Source organism: Falco naumanni, chromosome 9 (genome assembly GCF_017639655.2).
Source record: "Falco naumanni isolate bFalNau1 chromosome 9, bFalNau1.pat, whole genome shotgun sequence".
Lineage (NCBI taxonomy): Eukaryota > Metazoa > Chordata > Aves > Falconiformes > Falconidae > Falco > Falco naumanni.
The window spans coordinates 50,818,928-50,844,664 of record NC_054062.1 but is presented as its reverse complement, the minus strand read 5'-3'; the positions used below and the strand labels follow the sequence as shown (position 1 = coordinate 50,844,664).

General features: G+C 41.5%; 1 protein-coding gene across 3 annotated transcripts in view; it reads right to left on the bottom strand.

Moving 5' to 3' along the window:
* PTPRE (protein tyrosine phosphatase receptor type E) overlaps positions 1-25,737 on the bottom strand; it is a 109,019-nt gene that overhangs the window by 76,734 nt on the left and 6,548 nt on the right. The window contains exon 1 of one of the 3 annotated variants that reach the window (XM_040606248.1): positions 22,308-22,661. The exons of 1 other annotated variant lie outside the window; for it this stretch is intronic. The gene's annotated coding sequence lies outside the window, so the exon portion shown is untranslated. Of the gene's footprint in view, positions 1-983; positions 1,111-22,307; positions 22,662-25,737 lie in introns of those variants that run through there. One more of the 3 variants, XM_040606246.1, reaches the window with a different exon arrangement.

The following is a 25,737-nucleotide window of genomic DNA, read 5'->3' as shown; positions in this document are numbered from 1 at the left end:
TTAATTTTAGTTTCTGTCAGACACAGAAAGACCCTAAAATTACTTATATGATGCTTTTAGCCCTAGAGGATATGAAACTAAACCAGTACACCCTACTTCCTTTTAATAACCCTTTCTGATGAAACAGGCTTAAAATAGCATCACTGAAATCACCAGCGTAATTTACAGATTCACAGGTACTATGGTTTTTACTTCTTTTGTTTGTTTTGCATTTTCTGCTTATATTTTGAGTAATCAGTTACCGTTAAGTAACAAATTAATTTCTCCAAAACAAGGAATCTTTCAAAGCAGCGAACACTTAAAACACCCTCCTAGTTGTCTGTGTTTCCTGGTCCAGGGAACATTATCTTGGTTTCTATCCTGTGTACGTTCTGGACCCACAATCACTCAAACCACAAATACACACCCATTCATTTAAGCCCAAGCCATTGTACCAGCTTCATAGAGACAAGACGCACACACGTGTATTTTAGGGTAAGGAAAAAAAATAAAATATATATAGGCCCAAGAGACTAAGGAAGGACACCCTTCACATTCTATTTCCATTCTTCCATATTTCTATTTCTCTTTTCACCCAAGTAATTGATATTTTGCTGTCCTCCCCCTAAAATTTTATTTTTTATTTAATACTCCTGGAGAGATTATTTCAGATCAATCAATGGACAACCTACTAAAAGTAATTTTAAATCGTTTTCAGTCTTCAATGTCTATCCACTAGTTGAATTACATTTCAAGCAAGACCTGCACATTAGACATGTTTCCCCTACTCCGGTCCTGTCTCCCATCCCTGCCAGTCCCTTGCTGCCCCCCTGCCCCTCCAGCCGTGTCCCCGGCAGATCTACCCCTGCATGACAACATAGGAGACACACAACATCCCCTGTATGTCCCCTCTGTGCTCCCAAAGATGACACACACCTAGAAATACAGCTACACTTCATTAAACTGCATTATACAAACATCATTTTTATTTTCCTGTTATTTACCTGCTTTCCAACTGATGCAGAGATGCCCAAGAACAAACGCCACTGGCCCATGGGATCCATTTTTTCGGATCAGTTGAACGCTGCTGTCTGACAAACTTGTCTTTCAGAATATATCAGCCAAAATAAAAACGGTGAGCTTTTTTATAGCATAAATTAAGTCTGTTCGTATAGTCCCACCCTGGTGATGGAAACCCTGACTGCTGAATATTTTGCTTGCAGCTGTAGCATGTGATAAGTGCTCATCCCACAGATTCAATGGAATAACCTGAGAGACTCTGACCATGTTATAACATCAACATTTTCCTCCTGTGACTGGAAAAGTAAACGCTCAGGCTGATCCATGAGTGGCTGAAGCTTCAACAGAGTGAAGTCACTTGCCCCCCCCCCCCCCCCAACAGAGCAGCTACTGAGAACCTGGCCATGTATTTCTATCCCAGGGAATAATAAGAGAAAATCTGTTTGTGGAAAAGGTGAACAAAATATTTAATATACAGTTCTCAGACTCGTCACACCCTGCTTACAAATACTGAGGAAGGAGGGAAGGGGAAGTTACAGGAAATTTTTTTTTCTGCATTTTCCCCCCTCTTTCCTACAAGTGCACCGTTAGCATACTCCATGCCCTGGCATGGGAAAACCCAGCTTGGGAAACTGGGTCTCGACTTCTTTAAACCTGGTTAACAGCTGCCTTTGATGCACTACTCGCATCGCTCAGGTGCCCCTGCTCTCAAAAGTGGGCTCCTGAAACCTATTATGCATGAGATTAAATTCAAAATCCCATCCTCAGCTACTTCATTTTTTCATGTGTATGGGGAAACATCTCACAAGAAGGAAAAAAAAATAGAAATTTTGTGCTTGAAAAAGAAGCACAAACCCAGGCTAGCAGTACCTTTGGAAAAAGTAACCAGGTTTTTATCTCCCAGTCAGGGTAATTTTTACCATATTCTGTTTTTGGAGTTCAGCAGGCTCTGGAGGACTGTCTTTTTCACAGGAATTTGAAAGAACCAAGAGTTGCACTCTGTGAGATGGCAAAGCTAATTTAGAGCCTATTATATGTTCCAAAAGCAAAGAAATCACTTTCTGGGAAGCCACACCAACTGCCAGTGCAACTCACACTCATCTTGAGTAGGGGGTAGGAAGAGGAGAGGTAAGAGTTCACTCATGCGCTCTGTGGGACTGTGCATTTCACATAAAAACAGTGAGGTCTTTTTCTTAGTCAAGATTACCAATTGCTAATTGTGGAAAAATCAGAAAGGCAGCAGATAAACCCGAGTTAATGAAGCCTCAGAAAGACTCATAAATAACTTGAAGCCTCATTAGATTGAGGACCTGAACCAATTTTCTGGCAAGAAATCTTTCTGGCAGTTGCAAAACCAATAACGGGTAGCTCCGATTTTGCTAGATTCAAGTCAACGTCTTTCCATCAAGAGAAGAAATGAGGATAATTTGCTCTTATAGCTCTCTGAGTGCAGTATATGCCTGGCAGAACCGCTCACTCCTGCAGCGTGGTAAGGATTATCCCAGAGACCTCAACTGCAGCAGGCACTGCTGGGGTGCCAAGGGCTTCTCCCCAGCTCACACACTTTTCAACAGCATAAAATCCCAGTATATATATCTCCTGTATCTGGCATACTGCAGTGACGGGGTGAAATGGAACCAAGCTACATTTACAAGCAGCTCTGCAGCCCGTGTCTGAAACATACCCATTCCTTTCCCATCACATCAGGCATTAGCTACAAAAGCCTGCCCTGCGGCATGCATATTTTGTGCTTAGGATTTGCTTTTCCAGCTGAAGTCATTAATGTACAATTTGTGCAAGTTAGCTGTCTCATAAAACTTATCTTAGCCTTATCAGAAATAGCACCAGAGCAGTTCTTGAAAGAAATTGTATCCTCAGTTTTTCTCTCTTCATACTCAAGTGTACTGCATACCTTTCCTAAAAGGCCACCAAAGAACCATAGCCATGTTACTGAAAAACAAATGAGACAAAATAATGGGATGTTAACTCATTTCCAAGCTTCAACCAGTTTTGCACCTACTTCAGTCTTAGGTTTTTCGCCCTATCACGGAACAAAGCTACATAAAGATATGTAAAAAAAAAAGAAAAATAGTTGCTGGAAAGTAGAACACCAAGTCTAATAATCAACAAAAATGATGGTAGCTAAACTTAGGTCAATATTAAGTTAATACCACTCAGCAAAAAAGCACTTCAAAACAAGAGTAAACCCCAACAACATAAAAAAATCAAAACACACTGACTTCCAAGAGACCTGCTGTCCCCAGGTCAAGTAAAGCCTATGCAGGAAAGTGTATTTCTGAGAGAAGAGCAAATTAAGTCATAAACGTCGTATGAAATGAATGCCCTCATGTCTGAATAGAAGCTTTCCAGCCGTTACCAAAACCACCAAAAAAGCTTTAAAACTGCACTAGAAGAGCCAAACTCCTTGTCTTTCTGCATCTTCTGCCCACTCAGACATCACCTTCTCTGCCCAGGTCAGCGAAAGAAGATGCAAATGTACAACAGAACGCTAACACAGATGCGTTCCCGCTAACAGGAGGTCCAGCAGCAAAGCGCATGCTGTCTGTGCCAGGGGGCAGCGCTTAGGAGAACAACAGTGTTGAAGCAAAGAGAAAAAAAACTTTCAGCAGAGCTACACAAAAACCTGAGATATACCTCAACATTTCTCTTATGGAAAAACCTTTAGTACTTTCATTCATCAACATCCTGGAGACTTTGTTCTTCCTCTCACACACAGAGGCACACAGCTTTGATTCTTTCACAGAACCCACTAAAGGCAGTAACTAAAAATAAAAAGCCAATCAGATCACCTTAAGTTGCTTCCTTAAAAAAAAAAAAAAAAGAGAATCCTATTTCACAGCATGCTAATTAAGAGAACAGAACCAATGCCTTGATATCATGATTAAGAACAGTTCATTTTCAGCATTTTTCCTCAACAGCAGATCGATGCAATTATCTGGCAATTTGCTCACTGAATGACTTTCCAAGATGCCTTACTGTGATAAGACAATGCCTTCTTCAAAGTGCCTTTGAGCCAGTGAAAGATGAACCTGCAGGAAATATTTTCTAAGCAATGTACAATTTAATTCTTCGGTAATAAAGCAAAATATTTGCTTCATGAGTAATGACAAAACCCACTGAAGTTAGGTGGAACAGCAAGCCACTGGGTTTTTTCCTCATTTCACAAACAGTGATCACTAAGAAGAATGTTGTGATGGAGGGCACATCCAAAAGATCATTTTTGGAAAATATAAAACTGAAGTTCTTGACTTCATTGCATTTTAACCACGGGACACAGGTGAAGACTGACTAGCAGCTGAATCACTCGTTCTGTCCTTTAGTCTTTCTGCTCTAACTACATGCTGATTTTCACGATGGTGTTTCACGAAGAGCTGCGCTGGCACCTGGACAACATAAACAAAAGAAATGCCTTTTTTCAGCAATCTGGAAAAAGGATAAACAGGGAGGTGAAAGGACCTGCAGGTCTTTAGTCATTCAGTTTGGTTTACATGTCCCGATCAGATTTTAGGGAAAGATACCACACCGCTCAATCACGAGCGATGCACACTGGTAAAATAGAGGGAAATGCTGACTCTACATGCAGCTGGTCATCTGTAATCTCAGTAGCCAAGGAGATCTTTAAAAGATCTTGCTAGCTCTGAAAAGATCCCCAGCTTTCTACCCATCCCCCTGCACCCAGGGGCACCGATGGCTCACGGTGCTGCCAGAAACCCAACCAGCCTGCAAAGTTACCTGCACCAGCACCCACGGCAGCAGGGAGGTCCCCAGGCAGGGCTGCTGCCAGTGTCTAGACCAGGGAGTAATTTCTGAGCGAAATGCAGTTTTGTGCTCAGGTAAGCCATGTCCTGTTACCCACAGGCACCAGCTGCCTTTACCAAAAGCGACAGCTGTAGCCCACTAACTGTGTCCCTCCACCTCCCAGCATCGAGAATTAAGCACTTTTCTCAATATTGCCCAGAAGAAGCCACAGGAGCTCTTCTAGTGATTCCTTCAGCAGCAGCCTTTGTAAACCAGCATGGTTCCCCCAGCAGAATTAAATTCAAAACTTATCTGCTTATCTTTCCGTGCAGCTTCCCAACCTTATCCTTCTATAATGATCTAAATCTAAACACATTTTCTGTTGATACTTGATACCTGCAGAGGTTCCTTCTTCTGTTCTGTGGAAAGGAACCCTTCCCTGCTTCAACAAAAATATCTGAAGGAAATAATCACAGACCCAAGACTTCTACCACTCTGACTTAAATAGTGCATGCTCATCCTCATATGCAAAATACATCACTAAAAACACAAAAGTAGATGTATTATAAAATGTTCCAACTTGACCAAAATTGACTTATTTTTCCAACACTGAAAATTCAAAACACGGTAGAACTTTGCGGTAGCTTTCACACATGTATACCACACAAAGCTACATAGATAAAATTTCCTTTACAAACCGCTTCTGGTGTTACACGTCCCGGTTTAATGGACTAGGAACAGCCTTATTTTTGGTATAAATACTACCACAGTGGAATGGCCAGGTATATATTCTCTTTCCAGAGGATGCGTGGTGGCGAGAGACCACTATTGAAACATGTTACCTTTGATCACCGAAACACAGGTTCACTTCTTAGTTTCTTCAAAACCATAAACTACGGACTGTAATGATGCTTCTGCTTCACTAAGTCGAATATACTGACCAGGTTTACCCTACAGGAAAGCAACCGTTCCACATTTAAGCTGAGCTCTCACTTTGCCCTATAGTCTGTAGTAGCATTGATAATTTAAGTGTTTCATAAATGTAAAATTTTACTCTCCTCTGAATCAATAGAATTGTTTTTGATTTCCAGTATTACACCAGCTAACAGCATGGCAAAAATCACAAGCATAACAGTACATCTACTTCATGAAAATTAATGTAAAATACAATTCAATGAACGACTGTAACCAGAGGATGGTTTAGAGCGATGAAGTCCCACAGAACAGCACAAACACCTGTTGGGATAAGCAATGCTATTCTGTCAATATGGACCCTAAACAGGTTTTCTTAAACTAGTAATCATTAATAATAATGAACAAATTAACCAGATTGGATGTTAAAAAGCATCAGGACCTCCAGCATTTTGGAATAACGCTGTATATACCCAAGTGCAGCTGGAATTGCACACAAATGTGAATTCCCTTTCATAAGTCATTCAGAGGATTAATTTTTTTGCTTTTTTCCTAAATTCACAATTAACAACAGCAAGTCACTTAACAGCACACAGCCTGGCAAGGAGTTTAGGTGGGCAGCAATGCTGAACGAGACAGAAAAATTTAGGTTGAGAAGGACCTTTGTGGTCACTCTGCCCAACCTCCTGCTGAGAGTAGAGCCGAGCTCCAGGCTGCTGGGATATGTGCTTATGCTGGTGGGGCTCCAAAGAGGGGATGCTGCAGCCCCCCGGCCTCCTGCCCCACCCCCATGGGGAATTTTCTTCTCCCCATATAACTGGTTGCTTGTGCCCACTGCCTCCTGTCCTTGCACTCTGCGCTTGGGGTGGACCTTGGCTCAGTCTTCTCCATTACCTTCCTGCAGGCAGCTGAAGCCTACAGTTCAGCCCCCACCCTGCAAGCCCTCTTCTCCGAGTTCGTACTTCATGTCCTCGTGCCCTTGCATTTGGCTTTGGCCAACAGCAGGAGGCTTTCTGATGCCCCTCTGCACAGCATCCCTGCCCTCCAGCACAGCATCTGCTCCTCCCAAAGTGAAGCCACCTGCCAGCCTACTGAGCTGACACCTCAACCCATCGTCCAGGTCACTGCCAGAGACGTTGCACGGCTGAACAGCACCCGCTGGAAAGTGATGGATAAAGACCTGTGCTCTTGTGTTTGTTCAGATTAAATGAGAAACAGCTGCTGGGCAAATCTGACTTCATCTTGCTCCCTGCTAGAGCACGGTAGCAGTCATTTCATTTTGATTCTATGCGTCTACATTGCTAAGATGACGATACCGCAAAAAGTCCTTAATAATCTCCTGGAAGGCCAAGAACACGCAGAACACGCTCAGTTTCACTATCCACCTTACACAAGCTTCCACAGACGTGAACTTATTTGGTAGTCTTCTTCATGACAAAATAATTATATTTTTTTTAAAGGGTCCTGGCCAATGTAAACAGGAAAAACCCACTGTTCGGAGGTCATGCTTTGCATGCCTTCTATCCTTTTGATGTACAAAGGATGTTTGTTACGATGTTTTAGAAGTATACAGAATACAAGGTCAGGACTACACTAACATCCCACTCTTGTACCGCATCATAAAAAAAAGCAAAAAAAAAATTGCTTCTTGATGAATATAAAATGCTTCAAGACCTGCAGTTATTTCAGCAGACTTCAATTACCAATGCTTTGACCATTTGGCACAAGCACTCAAGAGAGACGAACTTGCAAATGTCACTATGCCTCAATGCAGCAGAAACACAAGCAACTCAAGTGGGATACTCGCTGATGGGTGTGCAACTGCATTTAATTCTAATATGCTGGTTACTCACCCTGCATTAACGTATACATTAAAAGGGGTCTGCCCCCCCAGCCCCTCCCCCACCAAAACAAAAATAAATAAATAATATACCTGAAATCAGTTTGCATGTGCCCTCCAAAGGCTTCTTTTAAGCACTGTTTTCCACTCGAAATTAATTTAATTGCATCTACTGAGAAGGCTGCAAGTCCTGAAAGAAACATGCCAAGTGATTTTAAAATTGATCATAGGAAAGCTGAAGTTGGCAAGAAGCTCGGGAGACCACCTCGTTCAATCTTCTGTGGAAAGCTGGACCTTAGATAAAGTTTTCCAGGGACTGTCAAGCAAAGTCAGGAGTATTTCCTAAATATATTTTAGAACAGTAACTATCAGAACTACTTTTACCCTGTGCTCGTTAAGGAGCTTGCTTTCATGCACGGGTGAGATGACAGCAGCTTTGAAGCATTCACTGCATATCCAGCTTTAAACTCCCAGGTGAGCTCCTGACTGTATCAGAGGTGTGAAGTTTCTCCAGAGCAGACACTAGCCCAACCCCTCAGCTGTTACAGGGGTTATCTCGGGAATCTCCCCTCCCCATACCTTCCCCTCATCTGCAAAATACAATGGCACTGCCTAAACCACAGTCAACACTGCTTTGTGGGAAGCCTGCGCGGCTGCTCATGACGTCTGTATAACTTCCAGGCACTTCTCTACACCCTTTTGCCCTGAAGCAGCTCATCAGGACAGCAGGATACAGATCTTCAACTGGATTTCCAACCCGACGGCACTTTATTTGATGTCAATGTCCTCCCATGGGCAGTGACACACAATGTAAATGCCATTTTCCTGGGGATCATAATTCATGATGATGCCACACGGTGGTAGCACTACTAAAGGGATGGAGAACAGCGAGCTCTCACAAAGCATTTGGGGTCAGAGTCAGCTGCAAATTGTGGTATTTGATGTTCCTCTAGGAAGCTCATTTCATCTAACCTCCCCAGAGCCAAAACAAGAGGACACCATCCTCATTTCAAAGAGAATAACAATTCACACTGGAGTTTTACATAACTCCATTCAGTCATTTTTTTCTAACATCTGTGCCTAAATGAAACAATGAAGCACAGTAGATGCAATACAGATGGCTTACAAAGTCATTTAAAATAGACAACTGCTATGGTTTTCACCACAAATGCATAAACCAGCCCGTAAGAAAGCTGTATGTGGATCGCTCCCGCTAAGTCCATCATCTTTACAGCCCACAATTTCACAAGAAATCACCCTGCAGCAGCATGTTCCTTGGTCTCAGATGAACACAATCCCAAACCAGTCCTGCATTACAATCCACTTACAGAGCAACACGACACAGTGGTTTCATAAGACAGTTACAACCATCTTTCTAATTCAGACTTGTTACTCAAGGTAGGAGTCAACTAAAAACAAGGTGTATGTGGGGGGGGGAGAAAGTTTCCAGCTTTACTTTGCAACTGTCATTTGTACTTTAAAATACAGTCTTCCTACTGCCTAAACATGTTTCCAGAAAACAGAAATCCATGGATTCTCAGGTCAAAGTTTGCAAGCAACTTCTCATTGGAAGCAAGCCCCTTCAGGTCTAAAGACTCAACCACCAGAAATCTGCTACCACCATAAACCACAGAGGACAGAAGAGGACACAGCAGGCAGAAGAAGGCTTATACCTGCCCTTACGAGACACTTTACCTTACAACGCGTTTCACTAACGCGTCAGCAAATGCCAGCCTTCATGTCTTCACCCACCTTTACTGACCGGTTGTACCAGAAAATAAGACTGAGACTTTACAGGTTTGACTGCAGAGCATGAGAATGGGAACAGGTCTGGGAAATTTTGGTGGAAGAAAAACTAACAAAAGAAATTTGTAAACCTCAAATGGAATCATTCCAGTGTTACAGAGGGAAATCCTGCAAATCAAAGCCATCCATGCAGCAGGATCACTGTTCTTGCCACTCAGCTGCAGCCTCCACCAGCACCATCTCTACCCTACCTGGACAGCTTTGGCAGATGTCTGTCAACCAGCTACAGAATTGTAGCTGCTGTAGACAATTACATCTTTTTTTAAAAAAAAAATAAATTGTACATTAGATATCCACACAAAGACCTCAACCTTTCAAAAGTTAACCCTCAAAACTCTTAAAAAAAATCCCATCCTCTGTCAAACTGCTGAGTACAACCATCTACCCTCCTCCCAGATCCTGAGCAAGTTCTGTGAACTCCTTGTGAATAACTCCTCCATAGAAATGAACACTGCTGCATTCATTTAGAAAACAAAAATGGTATTATAAGAAAATATGCTGCTTGCAATTCTGGTGTAATATCCTCAAAAAACAGTGTAATGTCAAAAATGGCATTTTGCTTACCCTAACTTGAACAGCGAGATTTCTGGCTCTCTATAAACAAGCAAAAGTTTCAGGTTTTCTACAGTAGAAGACCCATTTTTTTCAAGACATGATTTTATTATAAAATAAATATGTCTAAGTTGTTTTTAAGGATTCTGTTCTGGTTTTCTATTTGAATTATCGTGCATTAAAAACTCATGGTACAGTTACTGAATTTGTACAACTGCCTACATTGTGCAAAAGCACTCAGAGAACTTCTGCCTCCAGCAGATTGTGGGTCCTTACAAAATGTCCCAGCATTAGTTCAGAGCTGTCTAAACCAATGAGCATGAAAAGAAATTTTAGCATCTCTGCCACTACCGCTTGCACTTCTTCCAAAACTAAAAGAACTTTTCCAGGCTTTGGAAAAATTCAGCATTTGTGCGTCTTTGCTCCTGCCAGCCTCCCCCTCTCTGCTGCTCCTCTCCCCCAGCACTGGCTCCATCACCATCACTTTAGCCGGGGCATCAAATTCATCTCTGAGACTGCATTACCCATACTACTCCTTGGACTTCTTTCAGGTTTACATGCTGATCATCAGGTTTAATTCCACAGCAAATACCCGTATTTTAAATTACTTTGGTGGTTTTTATTTTTCTTTCTGGTTATTTCCCAGCTGACTACCCTATTCTTCTGTTTTTTAGTAGCTATCGCGGAGTACACAAGTAAAATGTAATACAGTACAAACGTCCCTAGGAAATCTTTTTCTTAATTTCTGAGTATTTATATTGTATCAAGGACAGGTGTTTAAAAGAAAATTAGCATAACATAACTACTTATGAGCTATGTAACAGTTTCCATTTTAATTTGTCATTTTCATAGCATTTTGTTTCAGAATTTTCTGCAATAGGTACATTTCCTTTTTTGAAAAAATAAAGGTATTTACATGACATTTTTTCTCCAGCTTAATGAGGTTTCAAAAACAAAGCCTTGGCTATTTAAATCCATTATTAAGATATTTATGGAAGGTCAATTTTTACACTTTGGACTGCAATCTCATTGAGATCACACATGTACAACTACAGTACTTTAAAAGTTGCATTGTAATGGGGAACTGAGGTTTTAAAAATACTAATAGAAAAAAAGGAGGGTAAAACTGGTTTTCAGCTTTAACTTCAATGTGAAACCTCAGCATCACATGAATATGCATTTTGCATTTCACATATATAATCACAAGTTTTTAAGGTGCCTTGGGACCTCTGAAAGAAGGCACAGAATAAATGAAAATCACTTTAATTAAAAGCAAATTAAGGGGTCTTCTAATCCAGGCAGAAGTAGCAAATCCGTGGAGACTTTTTAGAATACGGATCCTTGAAGTTACATTGCTTATAACCCTCCCTAATTCCAGCTTCCTTCCCCCATTTCCCCCCCAAAGGAGGCTCCGAATCTGCACGGGATCAGGTTTATTATGAAAATTCTGCTCTAGTTCCTAAAAAAAGATTTTGGTCTAGTTTCAGAGTGGCCAGCAGCACTAGCATCCATACGAAGCAAATAAAAACAAAGAAATGAGAATGGGAATGCTTTTTCTCACTGCAGGGAAAAAAGATAAGATTCTGTTTTATGCTTTTAAGAAGTCATTTCAACACTGATTAAGAAAGTTGGAGTTCTCCTCCTTGACAGGAGGCTTTTGAAATACAGCTCAAAAATAAACTAAGCAACCACACACTAAAATGCTATCACAAAAATGACTTCTTACAAGAAAACTTGTAAAGTTAGAAAAACGTGTGGAAGTAAAATAGATAATATTACTGTAATTTTTTCATTACTGCTCTTACAGCAGGAGGACATTACTGATGAAGTCTCACAGGTCTCCCATTGGCTGTCCCTAGTTCACCATTGCCTATACCAATAAATAAAAGAATGAATTTACAAATACTACTTAAAATTATCAGAAATCTAAACTGAGTAATATTCTGTTGAAAAGGCATTTTTACATGTATTTATCTCATTAAGCAATTCAATTCCTCCATGAGAAAAAAAACCCAACAAAACAAATCCTAACCTAGAGGGAAAAAATCCAAACAACTGAACAAGAGGAACAAAAAAAGAAAATGGGCAAAACGCCTGGAGAAACGCTGCTTTGATTTTGACACATGGGAATAAATGGAAAAAATATTCAGCTAACCTTTTTTTAATCAAAACATCTTCCATCTCATGTGCAAATTTCAACAGCTGAGAAAGCATCCTACTCAATCTCCCCCAAGTGGTGTCAGCATGTTTTATGTAAATACTAGTTAACAAGGGATGTATGTTTGCAGCAAACATTTTAGGGTTCTCCTTTAGAAGCTCTGGATTCACCTTCTGTGTTGGAGGAGAAACTGTAATTCTGAAGATAATAGGAGATACACACAGAGGACATAGGAGACTCCTTTCTTTTTTAAATAGCCAAGATATATTTGTTATTGAAGAGTTTTAGTTATTTCACAAATTAACAGGAGGAAAAACTTGATGACTAATGTCTGCATCAATATGTGGCAATGTGTGTCTTGAAAGCAACTTTATTTTGTAACATCCGGAAATAACGTTAGGGTTTGATAACACGCTCATCTGAAAGTATTACTGAGACCAAGGCAGTTTCCTTCTAGGACAGTCAGAAGTGTCACATGAAGCACAAACATGACAAGCTCCTGTTCGAGAGCACACTCCTGTGCCACGGGATACCCAGGGGAAGCAGCAAACTGAAGTCAGAATCCTGGGTTACTGGGCAATGCCAACTCCCTCTGCCCTAAGGGCAGCACCGCTACGGCACCTCCTGCTACTTCCCGAGGAAAGGGCAGCTCCTTCGCAGCCATCTACGCTTTCACAGAAACACAGTGCTCCTCAGAGCAGTTTCATATTGAGTTCATAATAACTAGGTTATTTTTCTTCCTGTTTAATTTCTTTCCTTTTGTCTTCAGAAAAATGTCTTTACCAAAAGGGTTGTCAAGCTTTGGAACAGGCTCCCGAGGGAAGCGGTAGAGTGACCATCCCGGGGGGTATTAAAAAAGACATGTAAGCTGAGTCAGGGACACGGGTCAGCAGTGGGCTTGGCAGTGCTGGGTTAACAGGCAGACTCAATGATCTTAAAGGTCTTTTCCAACCTAAATGATTCTATGACCATCAGTTGTGACGTAGCCATCTAAAACACTGTATAGCCATAAGGGATCTTCTTTTCAACATTGCGCTGAAAGGAAGCACAGCTCACAGCATCAGAACAACAAGAGTGCAGCATGTGCATGAATACAAACAGCAATAAAAACAACATCTAAGATCAGAGGCTCTTCACTCCTTCCTTCTTTTCTCCCCTCGATCCATAGCTGAGGACCACCTCAGCCACTCCACACCATGCTGCCACTGGCACAACTGTTTGCTGTAAAACAGCCCGAGAAACTATCCAGGTTAAAAGAAATAAATAATTTTTTAAAATACAAAAGCAAGAGCCCTCCAAAAGGAAACAGTTCCCTGGTCTGATTTCCAGCCTGCAAATAACAACATTATACATCTTCAGTAAGTGGCGGCTCAGGGGCATGAATAAGTAACCGAGGACAGGCAGAAACCTATTAACAAATTTTTGCTGGAAGAAGACATTCACATAACCACAACAGCCTTCATTCAAATCGACAAAACGAGAACACTGTTAGTTCATTTATTTCAGCCTTTGTCTTCTCTGTTTAGTTGGTAACTTTTCCTGTCCAAAAATCTCCTCCACATAATGGCTCCCTGTGGGCAAAAGTGAAGATAAACAGACCAGAAAGACCAACTGGGATGAGCGAAGCAGCTCCTCTGGGGAGCCAGGGAAACGCAGGCTCTGCTGGCAGGTCTTGCAGTCACCTCTGCCTAGCGCTCAAGTAAAGAGCAAGGCATTTGCACAGACTTCAGAATCGTTTTTTCCAGCACACTGCAAGCAGGGTCATTAACCCCCTTCCCATCCCAGAGACTGGTGCTGCCAGGTCAGATCTGCTGCACTGGATGCTTGCCTGTGGCCTGGGAGCAGGATCTATGCAGTCAGATCACTGGGAAAAAGAGTTAACAAGTTATTTCTCCAATTCCACAGCCCATGTAATGCAACTCTACTTCACAAAAAATGATACACTGCATTAAATATTATTTAAAGGATTTTTTTTTCCATCAACTAGAGTGCCTAAAAAACCTGTTCCGAATGAGATGACACAAGTCAGTGGATGGCCATTTCTGTATTTACTCTCTCAGAATTTTATCAGCTCGAAAGAAAGGTAACTTCCAGGTAAGCACATACAATCTCCTGTTTCTGAGGCATTAAGTTTTACCACAATGGGATTCTCACAATAAGATACCTCAATAACAGGAAATATTTAAGTATTGCCTCCATTCTAGCACAGCCTTGCCTTAGCCATAACCACTCCCCGATCCACCAGTAAGATTCAAGTAACTATTTTGTCATCTAACGCTGCCGTACGGGAGACATGACTTTCCCCCCTTACAATTCCCGATTTTCATTATAAACGTGCTCTGATGCCAAATTAACCTACAGCCTTTTTGTCCTTTCTGTTTAAGAACAAATGTGATGCAAATAAGGAGTTTCTCTGCCTTAGCTGCAGAAGAAACTTCCAGCTTTACATACTGAGCCGACTGGAGAGGGCTCTTCCTCAGAGACCTGCAAATGCACAGGAAGGAGGATGGCATCTTCCAGAGACTCGCAGGGATGCTTTACAGAGCAGAAATTGGTTCCAAATTTGTTTTCTGTAACACTGAGGAGATAAATAAAAGCTATAGCCCTCAGGGAGCATTTAATGTTTGCATTTATACAAAGTCTCCTTCATTTGAACATACTGGATATGTTGTACAGGAACCTGACCTTTGTGCTTGGACACTTATCCTAAGACCTTCCTGTGGAAACTCAGAACCATTTGCCTAACATGGAAGATGAAAACTCAAACTCGCATCAGTTTTTGCTTATTTCAGCTATTCTTCCATATGATTAGCTGAAGAGATTGTGAACTTTATTCTTTCTCAAGTCACTATTACTACTGGCTCCAGGAGCATATCAGATGTTCATGTCTGAAGGCTGGATAAACAACCAGAAATCCAGATGCAAAACAATCTCCTTTCAAAAACAAGGCATTTCATACGAACTCTCACAACTCCAAGCTGAAACACATAATGAACACCGACACGTTTTCCGAGATCTCCAGGAGCTGCTCAGGGCTGAGGATGATGGCCAGTGACACCTGCCACCCCCAGACTCCCGTAACTTTCAGTGCATAGATTACACACAGGTTTTTTTTCCAGAGTGAAGTCCGCTATGACAGGGTTTTAAAGTCAAGAGGCAAACTTGACTGTCTGTTGGCTCTTCTGCTGCCCCAGTCTCTTGCACTCCTTAAACAGTGGAGAGTTATGCCCAGCTTCTGGCACACTCTGTCAGATTTTCCATGAAGAAAACACCCGCCGTGTCTTGGTTGCCTTCAAAAGGCTCAAATAACAGAGACAGTCTTTCAGGTGAACCTTTCCCTCCAACACCGGTGGCTGGACGGGCCTACACTGGTGAATTCCACTATAAACAGCACAGAGCTAGAAGTCAACCAGCTCAGAAAGGCCCCTGCTACCCACAAGCTCTTCTCTCCCACTTGTCCCAAGGCTAAAGCAACAGGAGGAACAGAGGTGGTGACGAGACCTGGCAGGCAGGTCCACAAACCAGCAATAATTAGATAAATCGCTCAAGAGACTAAGGCCACACCAAGAATGACTGTCCGTACTCCAGGGATGTGGCGGAAAACCAACATGCAATCTCTCAGGTCATGCATATTCCTCTGCTACATCTCCCTGGGAGGTGTAAAGTGCTCCTACTGCATCCACAGCTCCCAGCGAGATCTGTTTCAGGGGGACAGAAACTGAAGGCATCTAGTTTTAAATCTCTCTGTTCTCATCCTTCAACCTAAAATGCAGGGCCCCCAGGAAGCTGTGACCTCCAAGCTACAACCAGTTCAACAGCTGCTCACCAGCTAAACCACAGCTGGCGGGGAACCCAAAGAGTGGCTCTTCCACAGCCCAGCCCAGAGTCTTCAGAAATGATGTGCAGGTCTTTCCCAACCTAAACAATTCTACGGCATGAATGCTGGAAGGTGAGGATTATTACCAAGTTGTCATAATCCTCTCTATTACAAATTCTTTTTTGAACTTTTTGAGACAATATGCAAAACATCTGAATTACTTTTACTGATAGCAGCAAATACATCTGTGCTTTTAAGGAAGGATTTTTCTCTCTTCATTCCTCCTGCACTTACTCTTAAGGAGTAGCAACTTTCCTCCAAAACCTACATTTGCCAATAAAACTTCTTCAGACACATGGAAAATTCTATACATGATCATGAAAAAGAATTTTTACAGCAACACTTACCTCTGGTTTTAATGGTCATTTCCTATCTGACAACTATCCTCGTCGCTCTAACAGGCACGAAAAACAGAAATATCTTTTTGTTACCTGGGATGACGACTTTATGCCTCCATCAAAAATTTAAGAAAGCTCCTGCACAAACCATCCCCCACCAGGCTGGCATCAGAGGCACTCTCAAAATGACATAGCCTAAGCCTCAAAAGGAAACAGCACAGAATGCCACAACATTAGCCCAGCTATCCGTGTTACTGCCTTGATACCGTGCAATAATACACTCTGTATGTTCACAATACCATGCATTATTTCACATTATCAGTACACTTTTCATTTCAAGGGGAGCAGAATTGTCGCTGAAATAGCATCTGCACAGACTAAGTTGGCTCCTGGCTGGTCCTCATGGGCTACCAGCAACTGGGGTTAACTCAGCAGGAATATGCAATAAATTTGTTTCATTTGTTATGAAAAAACATTGCAAAAGGAAAATGAAAACTGGCAGATATTTTTTTTTAAATCCCAACAGTAAACATGTTGTGGAAGACATAAATGGAGAGAAGGTATCCCCCAAGAGATGAACCAAAATGAAGCATAATATCACCCAGACACAGCCAGCCCACACACAGTAACAACTGCTAAGCATCGCCAGCAAGAAAGTTGTTCCTTCCCTTGTAAAAATAACCCCAGAAAATGCTCCAAATCTGCTAAATTCAACCCAGACAGCATCAAACTGGACTGCTGTGCTGAAGTGCCATTCAGGTGCTTTCCTTCAGGCTGGAAGTGAGGGATCCCTGCCGGCCCCAGGGCATTCAGTTAACATGAACCAATATTTTATAATAAAGTTTTAACAGACATCTACAGAATAATGCCTGCTCATATTATTCAAGGGTGGAAGGAGAAGCAGTTTGGATTCAGATCTCCAGACCACAAGGCCATGTCATAATTTTAGTCCCCTCTAGGATCCAACACTATAAAGGTTCCTCGTTCATTCAGACACACGTGGAAGATCTGAATTTTTAAAGACTTGATCCTATCTGGCCAAAAGCTCATGGACACACACTTAAGACAGTCTCAAACAACATCCATCATCTAACCCTCATACACAACGCTCCCTCTTGCAATGTTATTTATTTCCATAATTTATTTCACTGTTTTATTTTCTGCTTTACCTTCAGGCAGGACACTGAACTACGTTAGCTGGTATGATTTGTGCCGAGAGTTAATTTTTGCTGATCTTTTCAGATACACTGGTGCACCACCAGAAGATAAGCTGTTCTGGCATTAAGAAAATAACCTGCATCTTAAGTTTGGAAAAAAAAAATAATAATAATGGAGGGAAACAGAGACATTTTCAAAATAAGGAAAGCTAGCCGTCCACTTGGAATTTTCTTATATTGCTCAGGATATCAGATCAGAAATATTAAAGGCTATTTCAAAATAAAATGCAGTAGTAGAGTCCCAGAGGCCCAATCACAATATCCTTTCCCCATTGTCCTGACTTTGTTTGCTTGGAAACAAAGCGCCCAAATGATTCTAGCATTCCAGAAACTTTATAAACAGGCAATGGCTTCTTTGCCCATTCTTCCTACAAAAGACACAACAGTGTAAATGTATCCGATACCTGCTTGCATGCCTTGGGAAAAAATAAAAAGAAAATTAACAGCTTCAAACAATCCAGAAGCAACATGGGCTATAGGGATTTGGTACAGGGAAACCGCCTATTTTAAGGCCCAGCAACACCAGGGAACTGCTGCCATAAATACCATCCTTGCTCAATTATTTAACTTTGGTCATAATTAAAATAAACTTGAGGAGGGAGGGGGATGATGACACCCAAACCAAACCACAACAACAACCCAAAGAAACACCCCGACACTGCTGTCCCAGCAAACCCAAAATTAATTTTACTACAACAATTACCAATTGCCACACTTACTATCCTGGTACAGCTTGAATTTGTATATATACCACAACTTAGGTACAAAGCTATCGTAAGGACACACTATTTCACAAACTCATATTACCAAACAGCCTGTGTTGCAATTAAACCAGTCTCAGCATTTAAAGATTCTGATCAAAGTGCAGCCATGTGATGCAATTGTTTATATGTTTCCAAGGAAACCTAAAAACCTAGAAACAACAAAGACCTAAAAAGCTAGAAAACACCTGTTGGTTTGAAGAGGTTCCCATGGGAGTTCTTAAACACAGAGTTAGAAATTACACAAATGCCTCTGCGGTTTCTGAGTTTTGTTTCTTTTTGGCCCTGAAAATTAACAGAATCTCTTTCGTACTTTTGAAAATGTATTAGCTACGGCTTAACTGCTGCAAACCCCTAAGCGGCAGATTCCGACATGCCACCAACTCCACCAATGCAGTACTTCTGACATTCATAGGCCTTATCGCTCTAACTATTGATTTTTGGATACTGAAACGAGCCAAAAAAGTTCCTCTTTCCTTCTAACTGAGATCGCAACAATAATTTGAAACTGCATTTATATTTCATAGATACAATTGATTGATACACAATGAATACTATAGTCTTAAAAAAATGGAATAATACTAAAAAACCCGATACAATGAGGAATCTTTAAGAAAAGCATTATGCCCTTCTGACCGAATGAGATTTAAAAAAATAGAAATACCTCATTTGTGAGAAAGATGGACGTATATAAAACACAACCACAAGCCCCAGAAAATAAAAAGTTCGTATCACCTTTGGCTCGGGGAAGGGGGCACTTCCCTACACTCCTGCCTTGCCCTTGACGGGGTGAAATAAATGAACACTGTCATTTTCCCCCCTCAAGCTTTGTTGCTTTTGTCCCTGAAGAAAATTCTAGTTTCCATGCAGAGATAAAGATTGCTGTCAGCCCCTTGAAGCAGACGGCATGAATAGCTGCAGTGTTCGCGCTGGAGGACGAGCGAGCTCCGGAGCCAGTCATGTTGCCCAACACAATGGGTATTTGTGGTTCCTCAAGTCAGGATTGAGCAGCAGCCCACTAGACATCAACAGATGTGCCCGTATCACCTCCCGTGAAAATTTATCAAAAGAAATACAGTATTTTCTTTAAAATTTCAGCTTTTTCATTTCATTCTTGCATCCTGAAGCAACTCTCAATAACTACCATCAAAGCCATGGAATGCCTCGAAATGGATGGGTGCAATCTCATGCAGCAGTCGTACTCTATGATCTTAAAGGTCTTTTTCAACCTGAACAACTCCATGATTCTATAAAATTAAAGGTAAGCACATTTCCTGATTCCCTAAGTGAAAGCTACAGCACAGCTGGATTCAATTTATTGAAAAATAAGAGGAGATCTTGCTATAAAAATCATTTTTACAACAAAGACTTCAATGCACATAAAGATATATTTGCAAGATGTTCTTTGGATTCAGGTTCTCATTCAAAGCAGAAACAGGGAAGCACATCACTCACACCAGCTGCAACTTCTGCCCTGTACCTGGCTACACTGAGAAGGCGATGACCAGAGACAGAACCTGCAAGCCCAGTTCAGCCTTTCAAACCCTGCCCTTTTCTGGGTTTTCATAACCTTGCCCGACCCGGGCATCACCACTACTCACCACTACCACCATTGAAGCTCTCACTTGAATTCACACTTACCAGTTCTCTTCGCCTTGCCCTTCCCCAAAGAGCTCCGTTTCCTGACACAAGCCACTTCCACCCCTGGGAAGTAAACATCAAAAGGCTGGAGTTTCACTTCAAATCAAACCTAAAAATCACACCGTGCTTTATTCCCATTCAAACTGCCCACGTCCTTTGTCTACCAACGTTTTATCACCTGATCATAGTTATTCATATACCAGAAATAACGCATCAAAAATACTTCAGTCTATTTTGTCTTGTTCTGTTGGCTCTGGTAAGTGTCTTTGAGCAGTATGAATCAATCTCTGTATACGGACAGACACAAGCAGACACAGGAAAGGTCCATTACCCAACACTAGGACCTGACCAGTTGATCTCCCCATGCTCCCTTCCCTCAACGAAGGGACAAGTGTCTTGAGACCAGAAGAGCTCTCAGCACAGGGCAGGTTATCTGAATTATCCCTGCAGAAGATTCTCTCTAATGACTAAAGACAGAGTCGTTAGGTAAACCAGGCTGCTGGTTTAGGGGTACAGTGCTGGGGAGCGCACATCCCCAAGCTTATAAACTGGGAAATACACAATTTCAAATTTCCAGCAATATTAAAATAGCAATGCATCTAGGTTCCTAGAAGCTTTAATTACGTGATGTTCACAAATAATTTGCCTTTGAAAACACATGACTACATTAAATTAACCTGGGAAAAGCACACTATTAAACAGGACATTTGAGGCTTGTAAGTCAATTAAAGAGTAGCATGCCTCATAAACACATCCAAGAATTTGAAAATTTACCTGACCGTCAAGTTTCCATTCTTCTTATGGCAAAAGCAGTAGTGTTAAGATACAGTCAGTGTGAACACACATTTCTTATAAATATGTCCAAAACACAGAAAAATAATACAAGTTCACACCTACACACTTGTAAGAGGACTATTTCTCTGAGGGGCTGCAGAGCATATTTCATTCTCCTTGTTATGAGAATAATCCAGCTAGAGAGGAAGGCAGCATACGCCAGCTCCAATTTTAACTCTGATGCCTCACGTGCAAGCGGCTGTGATACAGCACCTATTCTCCACCAAACTTCAATTTGTCCATCTAATTAATAAGGGAGCATATGAACCTAAGCATTTTAAAATACCATCAAAAGAGCACACCATCCTTTGCAGGACAAGCCTTTTAGGTTTGGTTTGGTTGGTTGGTTGTTCTCTTTAATAAAGTAAATACAATATAAACATTTTCCATAAATGTACTTTTATAAAATAAATGTCTTCAAAGTGATCCTACCACAAATTTTACTAACAGATATCTATTAACACATCCCACCGATCTGCTGCCCCACTGGCCTTGAATCTTCAGCCTCTCTTTCTTGGCCATAACAAAACACACTTCCAGAAAGCAATACATGAGGATATGCAATTTTCTGTAACACAGCTCAGAGACTTGAAAACCACTTCAACCACGTCAGGCCCTCACTTTCTGTTTGCTACAAAGACAACGTTTCCGTTATCAGTCATGCAACGGTTATTACAGGGCTTGGTGCTGCAGGTGAAAGCCCAGAAACGAGGGCAAGAACACTGCTACTCACTTCCAGGCAAAGGGCATGTGCTTTGGGGAAGTAACTGTCATGCATCTGAGTCACCAACAGTTTCAGAAACACATTTTGCAAGCAGCTTAATAAAAAAATCAAACCCAGCGCATTCAATCAGTGAAGAGGATATTAATCACTTGGATGCAACAAGGGTTGGGAGCAGCGGGACGGAGCACTGGCAGAGCTCCTGCAGGACAGCCATGCATCAGCACCGTGAAAAATTTTACCACACGTTGAACAATATTGTTAAATGACCAGAAATCCACCAACTTTTCAACATGTCTTTGCATAATGACATCATCATTTAAGATGGTAAAAGCTGCTCAAAGCACTGTTGGATAGAGATGGGGCTGCGTAACAGCACAGAACAACAGCACAGTTTACTCTCAGTTGTATGAGAACAGGAGAGCCCAGATGTTCTGAAGGAGACTACGTTTAGTAAAAGCCATTAAATTTAAGAGTCTGAAATATATATAAGTTCAGGTATGAAGGGGAAAAAAAAAAAAAAGGCATGTAACACCTCTTAAAACCGGTGTGCACAGCTGTGATCGCATTTCTAGGTGGAAAATGGACAAAACAGCGCTCCCCCCTCCCCGGCCCCTTGACAGCTGGGCATATTTCTGCAAACTGCCGTCCGGCAGGATAGTTCCTTCCTTTCCCACGCTCCGAGCTGGTTCCGATTACAGCTCCCAGCGATGGCAGCGTCCACGTCCCGCGGGGCAGGCGGCCGCAGCCCAGCTCTTGGTGCCCTGGGGACAAACGCTCTGGGATGGCCTGTCCATCTTTAGATGCAATTTCAACAGAAGTACACAGCGCAAAACTGTCCTTAAAGATAGTCTTCAGCACCAAAGCATCCTGCACAGTATTCATTACTTACAATATTAGTGCTGCAGGGATTACAGGGGCAGGCTGGAGATAAACCAGCAGCGATTCCCAGGCTCCGTGCTCTCTTCCTTCTGACGGTCCCTGTGTTTCAGTCCCCTTTTATACAATCCCCAACGAGGAGCAGAAGGTACCTCTATTTCCCACAGTCTGACAGCTATGAAAATATCAGCTGCAGTCAAATATCAGTTAGAAAGCACAATGCCCCAAAGAAGTCGGTATGTTATCCGGGAACAGTACAGGGCAAGCTGCTTCCAGCTTTGCCAGCCGTACTTCCACACCGGTTTTCCCTCCAAGATGCAGAAGATGTCATGGAGGCTCAGTCACTGCAGGATCTTTTCTTGCCACTTTTTTAAAGCAAAACCAACATCAGGAGCGTAGACATTACAGCTGCTAAAATTGATGTGAAAGAGCCTGGTAGATGAGAAAGGACTGAGTACCAGAAAAAAAATAATATTCTAAAATACATTGTGCACAATTAACCTGTTAAAATGTATTACATTTGAATACATTACTAGAGGAAAAAGCAGCACGCAGACCTGCTAGTGGGGCAGCAGCAGACTGGCAGAAATGAACCTGAAGATGTTAACTGCACACAGAGCTACACTAGACAAAATAAGTAATATTTTTTGCAAGGCATTAAGCTTGCATTTTAGAGAATAAACTAACCAAGGGCCTTTAGAAAATGTAAAGCACTGTTTACAGAGAGTTTTGAGGGTTCAGTGATTTTTCAAGAAAATTATTCAAGTTCCTTCCTCTGAAGATCCTGGTGAATGAGGTCATTTCAAGGGTAAACCGTTTGACGGAGTACAGGAATTCTCAAACTTTTTCAGTACAAATTACAACTCAAGCAAATTACATGTACACATAACCTCTAAATAACTTCTGCAGCTTACTAGTCAAAAATATTAAAAAAAAAAAAAAAAGTGAAGAACCTGACTGCCAAGAGCTCTCCTGCAGATCACTGTGTAACCCAGATCAAGCCATGGTGTCCTCAGGTGAAACCGAGAATGACTTACAGTGGAATGGGAGCAAGTCCCCTCGGGGGAAAAAAAATAAAATAAATCACAAATTGTGATAGTACCAATTATCTCAACATCACATGTTCTTAAGTTTGTTTCTAAGAGTTTAAACTAAGGAATGCAAATAGGTCATTATGTAAACGTTTCCACCTTTTCCTGTCCTCCCCGCCTTCCTAGAAATATTTAAGTCACTCAAACTTCCTCTCCCCCCAGTTCTGCCAGGAACCAGAAAGGTACTGGAGGTGGGAGGTGAGCCTGTGAAAACCAGATTAGAATTAAGTGTTGTATCTGTGGCCTTAAAACGTGCCCTCAGCTGAGTTTTTAATTTGGCTTTTCAAGACTGATCAGCACATGTGTAATTTAAAAGCAATTTGAAGCAGCAAGCTAGGTAGTTTGACTTCAAATGAATGAGCTTTTGACAACTGCAAACAAAATAATAACGTGTACCCATTTAAATTCATCCCTATATTTAAAAGGAAAAGCATATATCATTTTAACTTGGTTATACAAAGGCTTTTCTTCTGCAATACGAAAGCTATTTCACCACAATCTTGCTCTCAGTAGCAATTTGCAAACCGCCCATTTGTACCAGATTAGTAAAAAACAGGCAGCAGATAAATTAACATTGTTGCTTAATTAAATGCTTTAAGTTTCATTGTGCAGTATGATTGAATATGCTCATGAAACCCAAACCGAAGTAAAAAAAACTAGAAAGTACCTGAGACATCTAAACCCACCGAACATGGGATACACACATTACTCATTGCTTGTTGAAATGAGTAGCCTACTACTTCTGACAAAGCACAGCACTGTAGCTCAAACAACATACAGCGTATCACAGCAGAAACTAACCCTAGGAATACAAAGAAAAATAAACATCAAAGGACAAACAGCAAAGGTAACAAGATTAAAGGGCAAAAGAAAATAAGCATGGAATTTACTAAAAGAAACAGTAAGCAAGGTGAAGGAAAGGTTAATATATTTGTATTGGACAAGACTGGGTTTGTTTACTTGTTTATTTTTTGATTTGCACTTAGTTTGGAATTAAGCTGAGAAACAGCTGCAAGTAAAGAAATCAGCATGCTTAGCAATAAAACCTGTTAGGAAAAAAACAATTTTAAGTATGTTTTGAAAGGTTCACACTCTTCTAACCCAGAGTCTTGCAGCACTGGAAGTCGCAACTGATGCACACTAGGAGCAAGCGCAGACCTAGCACTGCTCGGGCAAGCGAGACAAGAAAGTATCCTGGTAAGTTCTGGTGCATTCTCTGCAGATTTTACACACAGATATGTTTACAAATTGCCACATTATGCTACAAATAAATTAGAAGACAGAAAGGTTGGTCGCGAAGCGAATTGCCCCCTCTAAGAAACACACTGAAATGCATCCCATGCAGTAGTGAAAACTGCTCTGAAGCTACAGAATTAGAACTGTTGGTAAGGAAATATTTACAGATCCCTCATCGAATATACCCAACACAAGAGAGTCTTTAACCGCAAATTGTCGTCGTTGGCTTCAAGTCATGATTACACGGGCCTTCTCTCACACACCAAAGAGTTATCTTTTGTTTGCGATAAAAACATCCATCAAAAGAACGAAGGGAGGTAACAAATTATGGGAGAAAATGCCATGATAAAAGAAGAGATGGCATGGACCTCACAGAGTGCAGTCCTACCCTTGGGAACGCATAGACAGGGCCCCAGCAGACCGTGAGGAACCATGCCCTTTGGGTGGCCAGGGAAGTACTAGCTCGATACAAACAACCAAACTATTCTGTCCTCTTTACAATCCACATTACACCACATCCACAGGAAAGCGATGTTTAGAAGCATCATGGTCCCACAGTTCATCTCAGTGTGGTTATGCTGGCTGATAACCAAGGTCACTCTGCCAGTCTTCACTCCCTTGCAAGGGGCACCATCGTGAACCACAGCAGCACTCCATTGCAGCTAAGCTTTCTTTAAAAGTTATTTCAGATGAAAGAGAGATTGATTTTACTGAAGAGGAAGAAAGGACAAGAACCACAATCAAAGAAACACCCAACCATCAGGAAATCTGAAACCGACTGGTCTTAGAGCAGTATCTTGTCATCCATGTGGAGCTGTGTATTTCATTCTGAATTGTGCCTCCAGAGCAGTAAAACCTAGAAGTGGGAGGAGACCTCCTAGTTCACCAGACTCTCTTGCTGTGGTAGAAAAGTTTATCCTCCGGCTTATCTAATTATTTTGCCCTGATCTTTTTGAAGTGATGTGTAACACTCATTTGACTTGCTTCCCTTGTAAATCTGCTATTTGCTTATTTGCTTTTTCTTAAAAATTTGTAGTACTAGTAACCTAAAGCCTTTTTGAGACTGCATTCTTCCCGGTGACTCTGGACGTTGCTGTATCCTTGTTTGCGTGTTAT